The following is a 15,846-nucleotide window of genomic DNA, read 5'->3' as shown; positions in this document are numbered from 1 at the left end:
ACTGACTTAAGACATAATGAGTCTTATTGTTCTGTCCCCTTGCTCATGGTCAACAGTTGTTTCCCATGTTACCCTGAAATCTGAATGTAAAAAGAGCTGTCTGTGGCTCCCCATATATAAATTCCAAAGTCTAAGGTATATGTTCTCTCTGTATTCTGGTTTTAAATAGGACAGCACAACGACAATCTGCTCGGCACTGCTGTGGTGTCCTCACTGGTGTGTGTCTTCTTCCTCTAACTTGTAGTAAGTAAATTGACTGCTCTGCTTCAGGGCAAAGTACCTGCCTTTCAGATGGCACTATTACTGACCACAGTCAAGCCCACATGCTCTCTTACTGACCTGCGGTCGTATTTCCATACTCATATCATTGCCTGTAGTCTCACTGAAGTCCAGTCCACTTTCTGCTAAAAAATGCAATTTGTGCAACTTCTTTGTTTAAAGTTCATTTAATAAACTCTGTCTGCATGTCTACCCCCTCTCAATCAGAAGCGTCAGTTCCAAGAGGATTTGACACTTTAAAGTACAGATTTTTAAATATGCTAAATTTTTCTACAAAACAAGATAAGAGCATCGTCATGATAATTATGTCCTGGAATACTTAGTAGAAGAACCTTAATATGGGAGGGGATATCCCCCCAAAACAGATTTTTTTTCAAAGTTATGTATTTCTCTTTTTTTAAACCAAACTACCTTATCCCCTTCTAAGTACTCTCCAGTACCCTTCATATATTTGTCCAATCTGTGATTCCATTCTTGGAGACATTTTTCAAACTCAACTGCTTGGATGGCTGACAGCATCCCTCATTTTTTCTTCACCTCTTCTAAGTCCTCAAATCACTGTCCTTTCATGTCCCTCTTCATTCGCAGAAACAAAAGAAGACACAGAGAGTGAGGTAAGGTAAGTAAGATGAGTGGGCCAAGAGAGGCATGCTGGTTTTTGCCCAAACCTGATGTACTGAGATGACTGTGTGAGCGGGTGCATTGTCCTGGTGGCAAAACCAGCCCCCATCTGCCACAAATTGGGTCTTTTTTTTGTTGCATGCTGTGACATAATCTTTTCAGAAACTCTAAATAGAAAGATTGATTAAGAGTCTGACCTGATGGCACAAACTTTAAACAAGTCTACATGTTCATCTGTTCAGAAGGTTGACAGATGTCCAGCACGAGGTTTATCATCAATTAACATTTCATCATTTTTGCAATGAGAAAACCACTTGAGTTTTTCCCATAGCACTGTCCTTGTAAGCTGTGTTCAATATCACACAGTTTCTGTGGCATTTTTCCTGAGCAGGAAACTGAATTTCACCAAAAATGAGGTTCAAGTGAAACTGCTTTTATGAAAAAATTCACTGTGACCAGAGAGAACCTCCCCGCGTGATGCCACGGGGTGCGCTCACTCAGAGTGAGTTGCTCCATTCTCGCCTAGTGGGAAACATGTGTATTACAAAAGCTCCACCCAGCAGAACTTTTTCCAGTTTATTTTTTTGGGGGGTTACCCCCATATAATCTGCATCCTTCAGATTTAAACTTGTGGTATACCATGTAAGGAGAAAATTGCTTTACAAAGTAGAAAACACTTTTAAGAGAGAGAGGGAGAGATACAGAGAGAGAAACCAAAGAGATACATTCAAAATCACCACTTAATATGGTAAGCTTTTTGCCACATGTGTAAAACTAATCACGTTCATGGGCAGTTCTAAGAGGAATTATTCCGTTAAATTAAAAGTGAAATGAAAATTCCTTCAGAATGTGTTAATTAACACAAAAGTGTTCCTGTCACACAAAATAAATTAGGTAACATAATATACATTTGCTATTTTACAATAAAGCATATAATTTTGCAGGAAAAAAATTGTCATCGATAATCAGAACAGAGAGGGAAGCTGTATAGAGAGAAAACTATTTATGTTAATCAGAATAACTTGGAAGGAGTGAATAGTATGATTGGATGCCTAGCTCTTCAAGAAACCAGATCTGATTTGTGAGACAATATGGTAATATTGTTTTAAAGTAAGCATATATCAAAGGTAGTCTTTGCAGAGCTACTGTAACCCAAATTACTTTACTTCCTATAGTTAGCCTATTTCAACCCAGGTTTTCCATGAACCCCAACTCAGTCTCTTTGGAATCTTTATAACTTACCACATTGCTCAGAGGCAAACATGATACTTTCTGGAAAAGCCCCAGATTTTTCTAATACTTATCCCAAGGCAAGCTAATTTCTGGCATCTGATTATCCTGGAACCTGAGTAATTGTAAAACATCTGACCCCCTGAAGGCATGCATTCCAGAGAGAAAAGTATATCATATCAATGTTGATTTCAAATGGGATGCCATCAAGACAATTTGCATTTTATTAATCTCTGATTAAATAAAATGCGAATTTCTGATAAAGTTGGTCTGAGAGAAGATCCAGACTCTGCATTTCTAACCAAGTGCCACATACTGCTGATGCTGCTGGTCCTGGTGCATGCTTTAAGTCTCAGGAATAGAGGGGGTGTAGGGAGGTGGGGAATGGCCGACAGTCTCTGTAGTCCCCGGACGGTAATTCAAAGGTATTGGCATGATGGTTCTAGTTCATACTGCCACATGATGATTCCAAACACACTTTTAAAATCTGTCTCTGATCTGTGGATAGTGGAAGACATGCGTTGTTAGTAATTCACTATTTTAGTCTCGTCCGAATGCCTGCATCAATAAAAATAATACTTTTTGTGTTATTAAAGGGAAAGTGATTTTGCAGTCAGAGCTGATATCAAACTTTTAATGAAATGTAAATAAACATCTTCCCAAATCATCATAGCGTTGCAATAAGTTTGCAGGTGTTGTTTACCATATAAAACAACAGTTTGTGATGGATTCAGGGTATTAAGGAAGGCGAAGAACATCTCAAAGGTGAACCAAGGGAAAGAAGATCATCAACTTTGACAAGTTAAGAAACTACACATGAATTCTAGAAAGTAGTGGGAGAATTCTGAAGAATTACCATTGATGTGATAGGTACTGAAGTTGGAGTCTCAAATGATTCCACATGTTCTTTTTTATGTCGAAGAAAACTTATCTTTAAATTATCCATAATGCAATGTACTAATAATATTAGAAAGTGTGTGCTGAAGGGCAGAATGTATGTCGATGAGAACACTGTATTTTCTGAAGAGGCTTTCCACAAACCTAAAACTGCTATAAAAATTAAGTACATAATAAAAATATATTCTAGTGAATTTATAATTCAAAATCATGTTTTGATTCATTGTATATATGTTCACTCAATTGAATCTACATGAATTATACATTTACTCACAGTTATTAATTTACATTATTTTATATCTGTAGTTCCCTAATTTATTTGGAGGAATATTTGTTCAAATATTTAGCCCCTCTAAAAATCTGGGTTGAGCAAAGCAGGCATAGGGGAAAACGCACATAACGCACAGTTCCTGGGCTCAGGATCAGGTACTTTGGCATGAGCCAGAGCGAACCAAATGATGCATATGTCATCAAATACATAAAGAAATAAAGAAGATGCAGGTAGTACCTGTGTTGAAGGACATCTCCCCCTCCCCCATATGCCTTTATGGCTCATTATGTCTCCACAGGAACAAGTGAGACAGAGAGAAGACCTCGTTTTGGTGTGCTAACGCAGAGTGAGGTTTCTGCTCAGAGCAACAACTTCACAGAGAGAGCTGCAGGGCTAGCCTCATCTGGAGACATGGTGCCCCTCCCTAGATTGACAGCCCTACAGGGACAACACTGAAGGTACTGTTTGGGGAGAGTGGACCATCTGACCCACTCACATGGGGCAAACCAAGAGGGAAGTACAACAGAACAGCAATCAGAACAAAGCCATGGAGTCCCTGAGGAATCCTGATTGTAGATTTCTTTTTTGTGGGGGGTGGAGGCGAGTGTCGGGGAAGCACTTAGTACCTCAACCTTACTACTTGGGGTACTCACAAGGGGACCATGCTGAAATTCTAACAGTGTAACAGAGTTGGGGGTGGGGTGGCACTAGACTGCTCCATCCCTGACTGCAGGAAGAGCAATGGGGATTTGTAGGAGGTGTGCATCTCAGTCACAAATGCTGAGGACCAAAAAGGTATACGTGCTGTTACGTAAGTGGATCCTGGGATATGGAACCCTGAACAACAAGGGGATTGGATAATGGATTATAACAAGTCCTGCTTCCTATTTGACATAGAGATACTCATCTACTCTGGGTCAGATAACAGGTTTAGAACTATTTGTATGGTCGTTCTTTCTTTTATCTTTTGGTGTCTATCTATAAAAGATAGGCAGGATAAGCTTTCCCAAGGAGATTGCAAAGGGATTGTAGGTTCTGAGAGGCATGGGGAATGGGAGGGGAAGAGGTGGGGAAAGTGAATGGTGAACCTATAATGACAGGGACAGAGAATAGCAAAGATTTTTGTGTTAGTCTGGGTACTTTAAAGAAACAAACCCACAGAAACTCATGTATATGAGAGAGCTTTATATAAAGGTTAAGTGTGCATCAAGATAACATCCAAACACAGTGGTACCCAAGCCCACAAGTCCAACATTAACCCTTATGTCTGACACCAATCCACAAAAAGTCGTCCTCCATCTCACAAAATACACCCTATGATGCTGACTGCAGGAGGAAAGCTGAGTCAGTGAAGGTGTAAGCATCTCAGCACTGACAGGGGTCTCCACACAGCTGCTCCAGCACCCAGGGATGCATTGGGGTAGGTCCATTTGGCTTCTCCTCAGGGATGTCTTGCAGGAAGTGAGCCTTGCCAGTTGAAGCAGGGAACTGGATAAGGCATCTGCTGCACCCTCGTCTGATCATCAGAAAACAAGAGACCCAAGAACTAGAAAGGCGAGGCTCATCAAGCCATTTATCCTTCCACGCTTCAATTAACCCCACATGTATTTATTGGCCAGGTTGGCACAATAAACAAACTACCTCAGTTCTAAAATTCATGGTGAGGAGGGTGTAGCATTCCTGGCCATGTTTGATCAATTGCAATATGTCTGAGAGTAAATACTAAGAGGTGAATGCTGGTTAAACCTGATAGTAGGGCAGGAGGAAAGAAAAAGAGTAAAGAAGAAAGTAAAAAATATGTATTTAGGTATAAATATGGATATGTATATATGTAAATATATAAAGAGAGGTGTAATTTGTCTATGCATGTATATATGTGTAAGTACAAGCAAGCAGAGTTATTTTGTTTTTTTTCTTTTTTTTTTATGATCAGGGGATAGCGCGAACGCAGTCCCCCACTACCACAAATTATGCAGTCGAGTTTCCCACATTTTGGGAAATCGCAGGGGTGGTCAGCACACCCGGAGTGCAATGGGTGAGCCTTGCCCTGGGAAAACCACCTTCGTGATCATGGTATCTCCCCTGCCAGGTAAGTATAAGCAGAGTTATTTTGGACCTCTACTTAAATCTTACCTCAGTACAAGAATGGCTTGTTCTAATAATGTTGCACTGTATGATACCTTCCCAACATAATCACTGAAGACAAAAAGGGTCATAAGCAAATGTGGTGAACAAAGCTAATGGTGCCTGTATATTAAAAGCTATATTGTCTGAGGTCTTAAGGACTTGAAGTTAAATAAGTGGCCAACTAGCAGGGAAGAAGCAAAGCCCACATGGAAGAAGCACACCAGCCTGTGTGAGCATAAGGTATCCACTGGGATAGAATTTTAAAAACAAGCAATCAAATAGATGCAAAGGAGTGTGGACAAAGTGGAGACCCAAAGCCTATCTGCAAGATATTTGGATAGTTCCTCACAAAAGGGCCACATAGAAGGGATGATAAATGCAGGGAATGGTATAGCACTGATGAAATACATAATTATACTCTTATCCTTTAATATTTCTGTCCCTCACTATTATAGTCTTTGTTTTACCTCATTAAGCTTGTTAGACCTGCAGATGTTCATTTGTATCATTAAGAGTGTTTGATACATGAAAGCTAAGATAGATAACCCTTCAGAAACAGTAGCAGGAGTAATGATTCTCTGAGGGTATGGAAAGAGGGTGGAGGAGGGGAAAGGAGGAGCTGATAGCAATGATGACTGTACAACCCCACCTGAGGGGATTGCATAACAGAATTTCAGGTGCATGGATACATTGGATGGTGTAAGATACAGCAAATCTTCATCACCATCATCATCTTAAATATTAATAAAGGTTCCTAGGGCAGGGTAGGGTGGGGGAGGTAGGGGATAAAGGGAAGCTGATGTCTAAGAGTTCAAGAAGAAAGAAAATGTTTTGAAATTGATGGTGGTAGCAATTGTAAAATTGTGCTTGATCTAATTGGATTGATATGATTCGTTAAAAAGTGTTAAAGAGCAAAGAAATTAAAATTAAAAAGTAAAGCAAATGAAAATAAAAATCAGGGTTCCTTTTTATATAAGTGTAAGCGTTCTTTATAAATTTTGGATAAAATTTCTTTTTTAGAAATGTTTTGCCAATATTTTCTTGATTTTTAACAGTCTTTTTTTCAACTTTTTATTATGAATTTGATGATGGTTTACAGGAAGCCTTATCCATTTTCCATTCAACAATTCCTTTACATTTTGTTTCAGTTCATCCATTGCAATCACCTCAAGGAACCATCACTTATCCCATTTCCTTCCGATATTCTTCCTTTCCAGTCTTCCTTCTGTCATTGAGCTTTGTCCCTGGGTGAATGCTTCCCTTTGCATTGTAAGGGATGGATTCTTCTAAAGTGGTGGTGGCTTCAGGTCCAGACCTGAAGGCAATGGCCTGGGACGTTCCATCAGTCTCTTTCTGATCCGTAAGTCTGATCTCATGCATGATTCTGAATTCTGTTACAAAGTTTTCTCCCAGCCTATCTAGGACTTTCTAATGGGGCATTTCCAATTGTAAGAGGATATTTTACCTCCGCAAAGTCTCACATCTTTGGATAACAAAAATGACTGCACATCAGTAGCTTGATGAGCTACTCTTTCCACTGGTCTTCTAATCGAGATTGAACATAGGAAGATGGATTCGTGGAATGAGTAACGAGTGCAGAGGAACTGTGGATTGACTGATATGGTTGGTACAAGTTCACTCAATCCAGTGTCTTCCAAAGGGATCTGCTGGGTCAGTAAGTTTCAAGGCAGAGGAGTTCGCTGTGATTCTGCTGACTTTCTGGGCACAGGGTGGGGGAGCAGGGATTCTAAACATGTAGATTTTGATAGATGCTCTTTGGAAGCACAGTCTACTCAGGGAGGCTTATTACAAAGGAGTCTGTAGGAAATTGGAAACTGAATTGGTGAGAAAAATGCCAAAATTGAGTGCCCAGTAGTATTTGTCCATGATGACAATGAGCCTGCTCCCTCTTCCATGGTAGCAAGAGCTATTCTTGGAGAATTTCGTTTGGACACCTTACCACATCCACCTTACAGTCCTGGGCGGTCAGTCCTTGGTGATGCTGAAACCTGACATTTTATATAGTATATACCTCCTTCTAAGGGGAAGAGCTAGAGAGATAAAACCTTCAGATGGATATAAACCTACATGGAGGATATGTGGGAAAAAATAACTCACTGCCATCTAGTCAGTGCTGACATGTAGGAACCCTTTACGACAGAGGAGAACTGGCCCTGAGAGTGTCTGAGACGGTACCTCTTTAAGGGAGTAGAAAGCTCCATTTTTCTCCAGAGGAGCTGGCTGGTGGCTTTGAATTGCTGACATTATGATTTGCGGCCCAACACATAACTACTACGCCACCAGGGTCCTGAAGAAAGCAGTAACTTCTCATTTTGATTATTTTAAATAAAGGTTGCTTTGATTTTCGGAGCAATACTTTTTTATGTGCTCCCCTAGAATTTTGTAACTTTGGCCTCTGATGCTTATTTACCAAACAACGAACAACAAAGGTCGTGTAGTGGACCTCAGCAACCCTATGTAGCGCTTGTGAAACTGCAACTCTTTACAGGACCAGATAGTAGTCGGTGAGTTTGAACTGCTAACCTTTTAATTTGCAGCTCAAAGTGTGTCCAACAGCGTGACCAGGTCTACTGAGCCGTTGGGATATGACATGAGGTCATCAAAGAAGAGGAAGATAGCTCCAAAGAGGGATTGACAATGAGCTCAAACAAAACAATGATTGTGGGAAGGCTAGGTTTGGGTAGTGTTTCATTCTACTGTACCTCGTGGTTCTGTGAGTTGGAGCTGACTTGTTGGGACCTAACAATAACAACAACATACATTCATGACTTGATTGTTGTGCTGTTGCAAGCAGGTGGCAATGTGAGCAAATTTCCGGGCAGAAAATGTGTGTTCAACGGTTGTCAGATCCTTTTACTTAGTAATTGAAACTTTATTTACCCAAATTGATTTCATTTTAAATGCAATTTTTGCATCTCAAACATAATGAAAATAAATAAGTCAGTATGTCACCTAAGTAGGTAAAAAATTAGGTGTCATTTACTTTTTTACAGTTCTTCTTTTAGGCATTTGACAGATGCCTCAATTATAAATTAAACATGATTAGAGGTAAAAAAAAAAGTTGGATTAAAATTTACGAACATTGGCAAAAGCAAGAGGTTAAAACTCATATTGGACTGGTGCCTTCCTCCAATGAAAATGTTTTTCTGCTATTGGCAGAAAATGATGCCCTCTAGAGTTGGAATTTTATCAAATTAAAGCAGAATACTGTTGAGGTGAATGGGAATGTGACTTTCATGTTTATGTAGTAAACGTACATGTAGTTTAAAAATAACACTAACAGTTTGATTGTCATGTATGCCAAAGGAAAAGGAGGAACCAGAATGTTTTAAGTGGGTACCATCTTAGAGATGATTCACCTGATGCATCAGGCTTTTCTACAACATAGTTTTTCCAAAACACTGATTAAAGAAGTGACACGAGCCCTCCCTAGATTTGTTGATTACAGAACCCTCATGTGATTTGCACATTCATAATTAGTCTCTATATTCCCAATTTCCTTTCCCTAATGATTCTGTTTCTCCCTTTAAACCACTCTAGAATTCTGTGTTTTCAGTTACCTAGGTCTACATTCTATATAATATATTTTTCTGTGTATACAAAATACATCATAATTGGATAACTTTAAAGGACAAAAAATTTATATTTTCACGGCTCTGGGAGCTAAAAGTCAGGTCATCAATTTTAGGAGTTCCTTCCTTGTCTCTTTCAGCTGCTAGCAAACTTTGTCTTTTGGGGTTTTATTATTTTCTTCTGTTTTATGGAACCTGTCTACCTTGCGTGTGTCCATATCAGTGTTCTTTTTCAAGAACACATTTTATAAGACATCCTCCATTCTGTGCTAGGATTTGGATCCACTCTACCGTGGTGTGAACACATGAGTATAATCAAAGAAATCTCAATCCTCCAACAATGGTTCAAGGGTTAGGGCTTCAGAGCATGTTTTTGAACTCTTTGGGGAACCTATTCAATTTTTAATGTTTACTAATGACACATAAAAACCGTAGTATCTTAAGAATGTGCTTTATTTGGAAATGAACATTTTGGAAAGTATTAGAATATTCAGATTTAGGTGAGACATTCTTCAGCCTCACTCTTAGAGCACTTTTACATCTCTGAAAAGATCCCTTCCTCGTTGCTATCCATTGAAGAGCCTCAATCAACATGTGATTACCCAAACAGAATAAAATAATGACTTCACGTTGCCCATCTGTGTCATCATTGGTATCATCTTTATCCCCCATGAACACCCACAGCCATGGTGATAGAGCTGATGCTGATTCATAGGAACTTGCTAGGGCAGAGTAAACTGCCCAGCAGGATTTCTGAACAGGCAAACCTTTTGGGAACCATCTGCCCGGCAGGTTCCCACACTGCCCCAGCAGTTAGCAGCCCGGTGTGTAACCCAGTCTTCCACCAGGCTCCTTTATCATAGAAAAACTTTGCGTTGGAAATTTCAGAATATAATAAGCCTAAAACAAACCAGTCACCATCAAGTCAGTTCTAGTTCATGGTGGTCCCGTGTGTGGAGGAAAACTGTAATGCACAGAGGTTTCAAGGTTTGACCTTTTGGAATCAGATCACCTGGTCTTCTAGCTCCTTCTGTACAGGTTCAAACTACCAACGTTTTGATTACTAGTTGAGTACTTAATTGTTTGTACCGTCCAAGGACTCTTTAGAATGGAGTAGTGGACTCCCAGTGTCTGAAACTCTGATCTCCCCTTTTAAGATCAACCATTTCAATAAATATATTGTTGTTAGTGAAGATAATATTATAGTACTGGAAAATGATGTTATACTCACAGTTAACATACAATTGATAACTTTTAGAGGATAGATGTGGTTCTAGTCTTAATCTTTAGGGGAAACATTTCTGAATAATTTAAATATATTATTCTGTTCATATAACTTATACGTAAATGTTTATTTGTTATTACTTGCATGTACACGTTTCTTTGCTTTATAAAAGTATGAATGTAATTGAAATTCAATTTATAGTTTTCATAAAATTCAGGAGTGATCTCCTAAGTCTAATATGGGTAAAACTATAAACTGGGAATAAATGTATTTGCCTTATAAATATTGTTAGTGCAAACATCTTAAAATGATATGGTTTCAAATGATATTTCTTATAAAATTATCTGCCCCAAAGGATTATTTCAAAGATGAATATAATGGATGTTGAGGAAAATAGAAAGAGGTATGAATGATATGAAATTACATGGCTACTTTTTTTTTTTTGGTACAGGTACTGTCAGAAATACCAAGTTATCAATCCTCACCATAACTTCTTTTCCACTTGGTGGCACTGTGGTAGGCTGGACAATGCTATGACTCTGAAAGCTATGCCACTGATGTTCAAGCAGCATCAGGGTCACGTGTAGAGAGAAGCTTTCAGTGGTTTCCTGACTAAGACAGACTAGGAAGAAAGGCCTGGTTTCAAATGACAGAAGCAAAATAGTGTTTTGTGAGTGTCACTGGCTTTGCTGGGTTTAATTAAGTTAATATGGAATTCAGGAGAGTATGTTTTGTTTCTACTCTATCAATGAGGAAGCTGGGGCAGAGGCGGAGGTATTGCCTCAGATCATAGAATTAGTGCTGTCGATCCTTATATACAGATGATTTTCTTAGAGTGTTTGTAGACATCACAGAAAATATGTTTCAAGTAGCCTTTTCTAAATTTGCAACAACAACAGAAATTTTGATGTGTGTATCTTTAGTTTTGAGGTCTTGTTTCTTGCCTTTACCACATACATCAGCAGAAAATAATTATTCTTCCAGTATGATAGAGCCATTTCTTCCAATTTCTGTGTAAATGGTTAGAAATAAAACGTCAAATCTCTTTTACACATACACACAATCAACGGGAGATTCATTATAGCATAGTGTCCAAGTTAATTACAATTTGTTTTCTAAGTATTTTTAGGTAACAGGAAAATTTTCAATAATCTTTAGTCTTCTTAAGATAATAGTGACTTTAATTAGTTTTCCCCAAAGACTTTCTGATATTTTAGAAACAATTTATTTTGTATATTCCTGAGAGAGAAATCATCAGGCATTGAAATTGAAATATCAGAGTTGGGAACTCTATGAAAAGTGATTGTTTTATCCACTTGAAGTGCTTCAATTATTGCAGGCTCTAAATCCATTCATCTATGCTACAATGTGTGAGATGGGGCAAAGGAGCAGGGTATATCAGGAATTCTCAGCCAGAGGGATCACAGGGGGGCTTTCAGTAATAATAACATTCCAGGAGGCTCAGATCTAACTGTGTGTCCTCAGATTTCAATTAATTGTGATAGTAAGTGGTTGACCCTCGTGAGTCTGAATACTCGTAGTCATAAAATTTGCTTAAATGGGGAATTACTATTCAAAGAAAGTTTTCTCCTGACTTAATTTGAAACATCGTTCAAGGCATGTTGTTATTATTGTTATTAAGGGCAACTGAGTGACCTCTGACCCATAGCAACAGATTTAAACACATCCTGGTACTGTGTCATCCTCAAAGTTGTTCTTATGTTTGAGCCCATTGTTGTAGCCATGGTTTCAATCCATCTCCTTGCGGGTCTTCCCTTTGTTTTCAATGCCCCTCTACTTTATCAAGCATGATGTCTTCATGGAATGTCGAAACGTTTTGATGTTTTATTTTCATTATGTCCATGTTTTCATTCTTTGAAAAATTCAGACATACAGAAAATTGCACATCACCTCACAATAAAATCAATGGAACACTAACTTATTAATTCCAACGTGGAAAGAGAAGCGTTATAATGAATATTTATTTGTGTTATTGGAGGTAATTTTCAAGAAAAGCAAGCCATTATAATAGACCATGATGATAGTGTTTCATTTAAAAATGAGAAGAAACAGCTGAAAACATATTATTACAATCTAAATAGGTAATATATCAAGTTTGAAACTAGGAAAATAGAAAGCCTTTAAAAATAAAGTGAAATGCATAAATGTTGACATCTTGGGTTTTAATGAGCTGAAATGGACTAGTATTGGGCAATTTGAATCAGATGATGCTATGGTTTACAATGCTAGGATTGAGAAAATCAACAGGAGCAGTGTGGCATTCATCCTGAAAAGGATATCTCCAGATTGATCTTGAGGTACAATGCTGTCGGTAACAAGATAACATCCAGACTTACAAGGAAATCCACTTAATATCACTATTATTCAAATGTACTCACCAACCACTAAAGCTAATGATGCAACAATTAAATTGTACTAATGTCATCCGTCTGAAATTGATCAACATGGACTCAGGATGCACTGATATTTATCACTGATTGGAATACAAAGGTTAGAAAGAAAGAGGAAAGAGCAGTAGTTGGGAGATATGGCCTTGGTGATCGAAAGGATGAGGGAGAGAGACTTAATGATAGCATTTTGTAAGACCAATGGCTTCTTCATTGCAAATACCTTTTTTCAACAACATAGTGACTATATTCATGAACTTCATAATCTGGAATACACAAGAAGAAGCCCTGGTAGCTGAATGGTTATGAACTTGGCAATGATCCAAAGGTCAGCAATTCAAAACCACTAGTTGGTTTTCAGGAGAAAGGTGGGGCTTTCCATTTTTGTAAAGAATTATTGTCTCTCCCTTTACAGAAAGGTCGGGGGGTGGAGATGAGCCAGTCAGGGTGCAATATAGCAACGATGAAAAATACAACTTTCCTCTGTTCCTAAATGCTTCTTCCCCCTCACTATCATGATCCCAATTCCAGCTTACAAATCTGGCTAGACCAGAGGATGTACACTGGTACAGATAGGAACTGGAAACACAGGGAATCCAGGACAGATGATCCATTCAGGACCAGTGCAGAGAGTGGGGATACTAGGAGGGTGGAGAAAGGGTGGGGTGGAAAGGGGGAATTGATTACAAGGATCTACATATAACCTCCTCCCTGGGGGGTAGACAACAGAAAAGTGGGTGAAGGGAGATGTTAGACAGTTTAAGACATGACAAAATAATAATAATTTATAAATTATCAAGGGTTCATGAGGGATGGGGAGCTGGGAGGGAGAGGGGAAATGAGGAGCTGAGACCAAGGACTCATGTAGAAAGCAAACGTTTTGAGAATGATGATGGCAAAAAATGAACAGATGTGCTTGACACAGTGGATGGATATATGGATTGTAATAAGAGTTGTAAGAGCCCCCAATAAAATGATTAAAAAAAAAAAAGAATTACTGTCACAGAAACTCACAGAAGCAATTCCACCCTGTCCTCTAGGGTTGCTATGCAGCAGCAGCAGCAGCGCAGCTTGATGGCAGCATTTTGTTTTGTTTCATTTTAGAAAATAGTTTTATCGGCACATAATTCACAAATGGTACATTCAGTAGTACCATCATATTAAGAAGACTTGTAAAATTATCACCAAATCATTGTTATAGTGTTTTCTTGGTCTTTTTGGTTTTAGTTCTCTATTTCTGCTGCCACACCCCCAAGAAACCGCTAATCCAGTTACTGTCTCTATCCATTCACCAGTCCTGGAACACAAATACTGAAAGACATCGACAGCAACACCACCAAAAAAAAACTAACCACGACAGCAAAGTGAAACAGATAAAAACCTTCAATGAAAGAGAAGCAGAAATATTAAAACCCAGAACAAATTTGAAATATGTCCAAAGGGAGATCACATGATGAGCTGTTACATTTTAACCTCAGCGCGCCTGCAAACATCACTTTGTGATGCATTTTGCATGAGAGCAAAGTTATTCACAGCCCTGGTCCATGGTCAGAGGAGATTCACCTGAGGCTTAATCTATGCGTATATCCACTTTGGGTCTAAAGGAGACGATAGGATAACTCATCTTAACCTTACCTCCATGAACACTTTACAACGCTTTCACTGATACAGGATATTCATGTCCCTTGACTATGGCCACAGGGTATTCACCAGCGGTCTCATACATGTGTGGGCTCTGCCAATAGATTTTGGGCTTCCACTGCCATTCATGGTCTTCTGCCAACCAGTTGTTCACAGATTTAAGGTCTGATACCATGTTGTCCTTCAGATTTGGGTTTTATTATTTACAATCCTTGTATCACGCAAGCTGCTGTCCTTCTTCCCTGTGGCCTTTGTTGATGCCCTATTTAAATGGATGCTTCTTTGAAGACAAGCCTTTAAAACCCCAGGCACTCTTTTCTGGGAGCTGAGCACCTTCTGCTTCTTCAGCATACTGTGCTGTAGCATCCTTACCTTCAGTGATTTCATCATGAGAGTGAGCATCAAGCAGGGCCAGGTCATAAGAGCTAATTGTTCTTTGATTGGGTCTAGAATTAGGTGTGAGTCCCAAGTCCATTGATAGGCATATGGTTTATATATATCTCTGGTTCACCTTAGATTGATCATGTTCTTGCATATAAAATGGCAATGCTATCTCTCAGGTGAACCAGAGTTTGTGTTTTTTAGTTTGAGTGGGAAGAGAGGATGCAGAAGCTTGTTATTAGCCACCCAAAGGAGGCCAGAGCCTATTCCATAGACCATCAGTCATTCGTTTGTAAATTCAGAATGAAGTCGAAGAACAGAAAAACAAGTCCCTGAAAAGCAAACTCTGATGCTTAGTATATGCAATCTGAATTTCAAGAACATCCTGCAAATAGATTGAGCACATTGAACACGAATGAGAGTAGACCTGATGGGATGTGGGATGGCATCAAAACACCACACCTGTGCAGAAGCACTTGGAAGCTATTCAAACACTGGAGGTCACGCACATCCCACTCACTTCAGCATAGCCCACCAAACTGGGGCAGCTGTTTTCAAAAGCAAAGCTATCACCATGGTGCCTACGGTGCACCTGGCCCAAGGTCTTTTTAATTTCCTCAGATGTGTGGTGCTGGGTGTGTAGGAATTTGCCAAAGTGAGGGGAAAAATGCTTACAAAGAGAATCAAATGACCATGAAGCAACATAGCCTGTAAAGACAAAAGTAAGGAATTTGTTTTGCATGAGAGCTTTTATTTTGTAGTGCACTCACATTTAGAGAAGGGGTCAAAGAATAAAAGGGGACTCAGAGTTAGGCCTGGAGGATGTATGACTTGGAAGGAATGCTTCATAGCTCCTAAAGGACAGCTCTGGAAAACTGCCGTCTCATTGACTCACTACCACAACATTCTTCAGAATGTCCACATAATCCTATGGGATGTTTTGACCTTCAACCAGTCCTCACCAGGGTTCTTAAGATGCAGACGGTTTAGCTCCAGGTTAGATCTATTGGAAACAAAGTTGCAAGGTTGGAAGATTAAGGGGATGCGTGTGCCTATTATAATTTGAACACCCAATATTGCAACCGTGAGTTCTAAGAGACTGACGGAAGGTGACAGGATTGTATTTAATATGCTTGGGATAATTTAACCTCAATTAAGTAGCACTAGGATATA

The 15,846-nt window shown here is 39.1% G+C and overlaps 1 protein-coding gene and 1 non-coding gene across 5 annotated transcripts in view; both read right to left on the bottom strand.

Moving 5' to 3' along the window:
* Positions 1–15,846, bottom strand: part of NRG3 (neuregulin 3) — a 1,273,738-nt gene that overhangs the window by 232,219 nt on the left and 1,025,673 nt on the right. The gene's annotated exons all lie outside the window — the stretch shown is intronic.
* Positions 5,229–5,395, bottom strand: LOC142460578 (U1 spliceosomal RNA). Its single transcript, XR_012786757.1, has one exon. It is a non-coding gene; the product is annotated as a U1 spliceosomal RNA (small nuclear RNA).

This window comes from Tenrec ecaudatus, chromosome 10 (genome assembly GCF_050624435.1).
Source record: "Tenrec ecaudatus isolate mTenEca1 chromosome 10, mTenEca1.hap1, whole genome shotgun sequence".
Taxonomy (NCBI): domain Eukaryota; kingdom Metazoa; phylum Chordata; class Mammalia; order Afrosoricida; family Tenrecidae; genus Tenrec; species Tenrec ecaudatus.
Note: the sequence above shows the minus strand (reverse complement) of the source record. Positions and strands in the feature narration are given on the sequence as shown.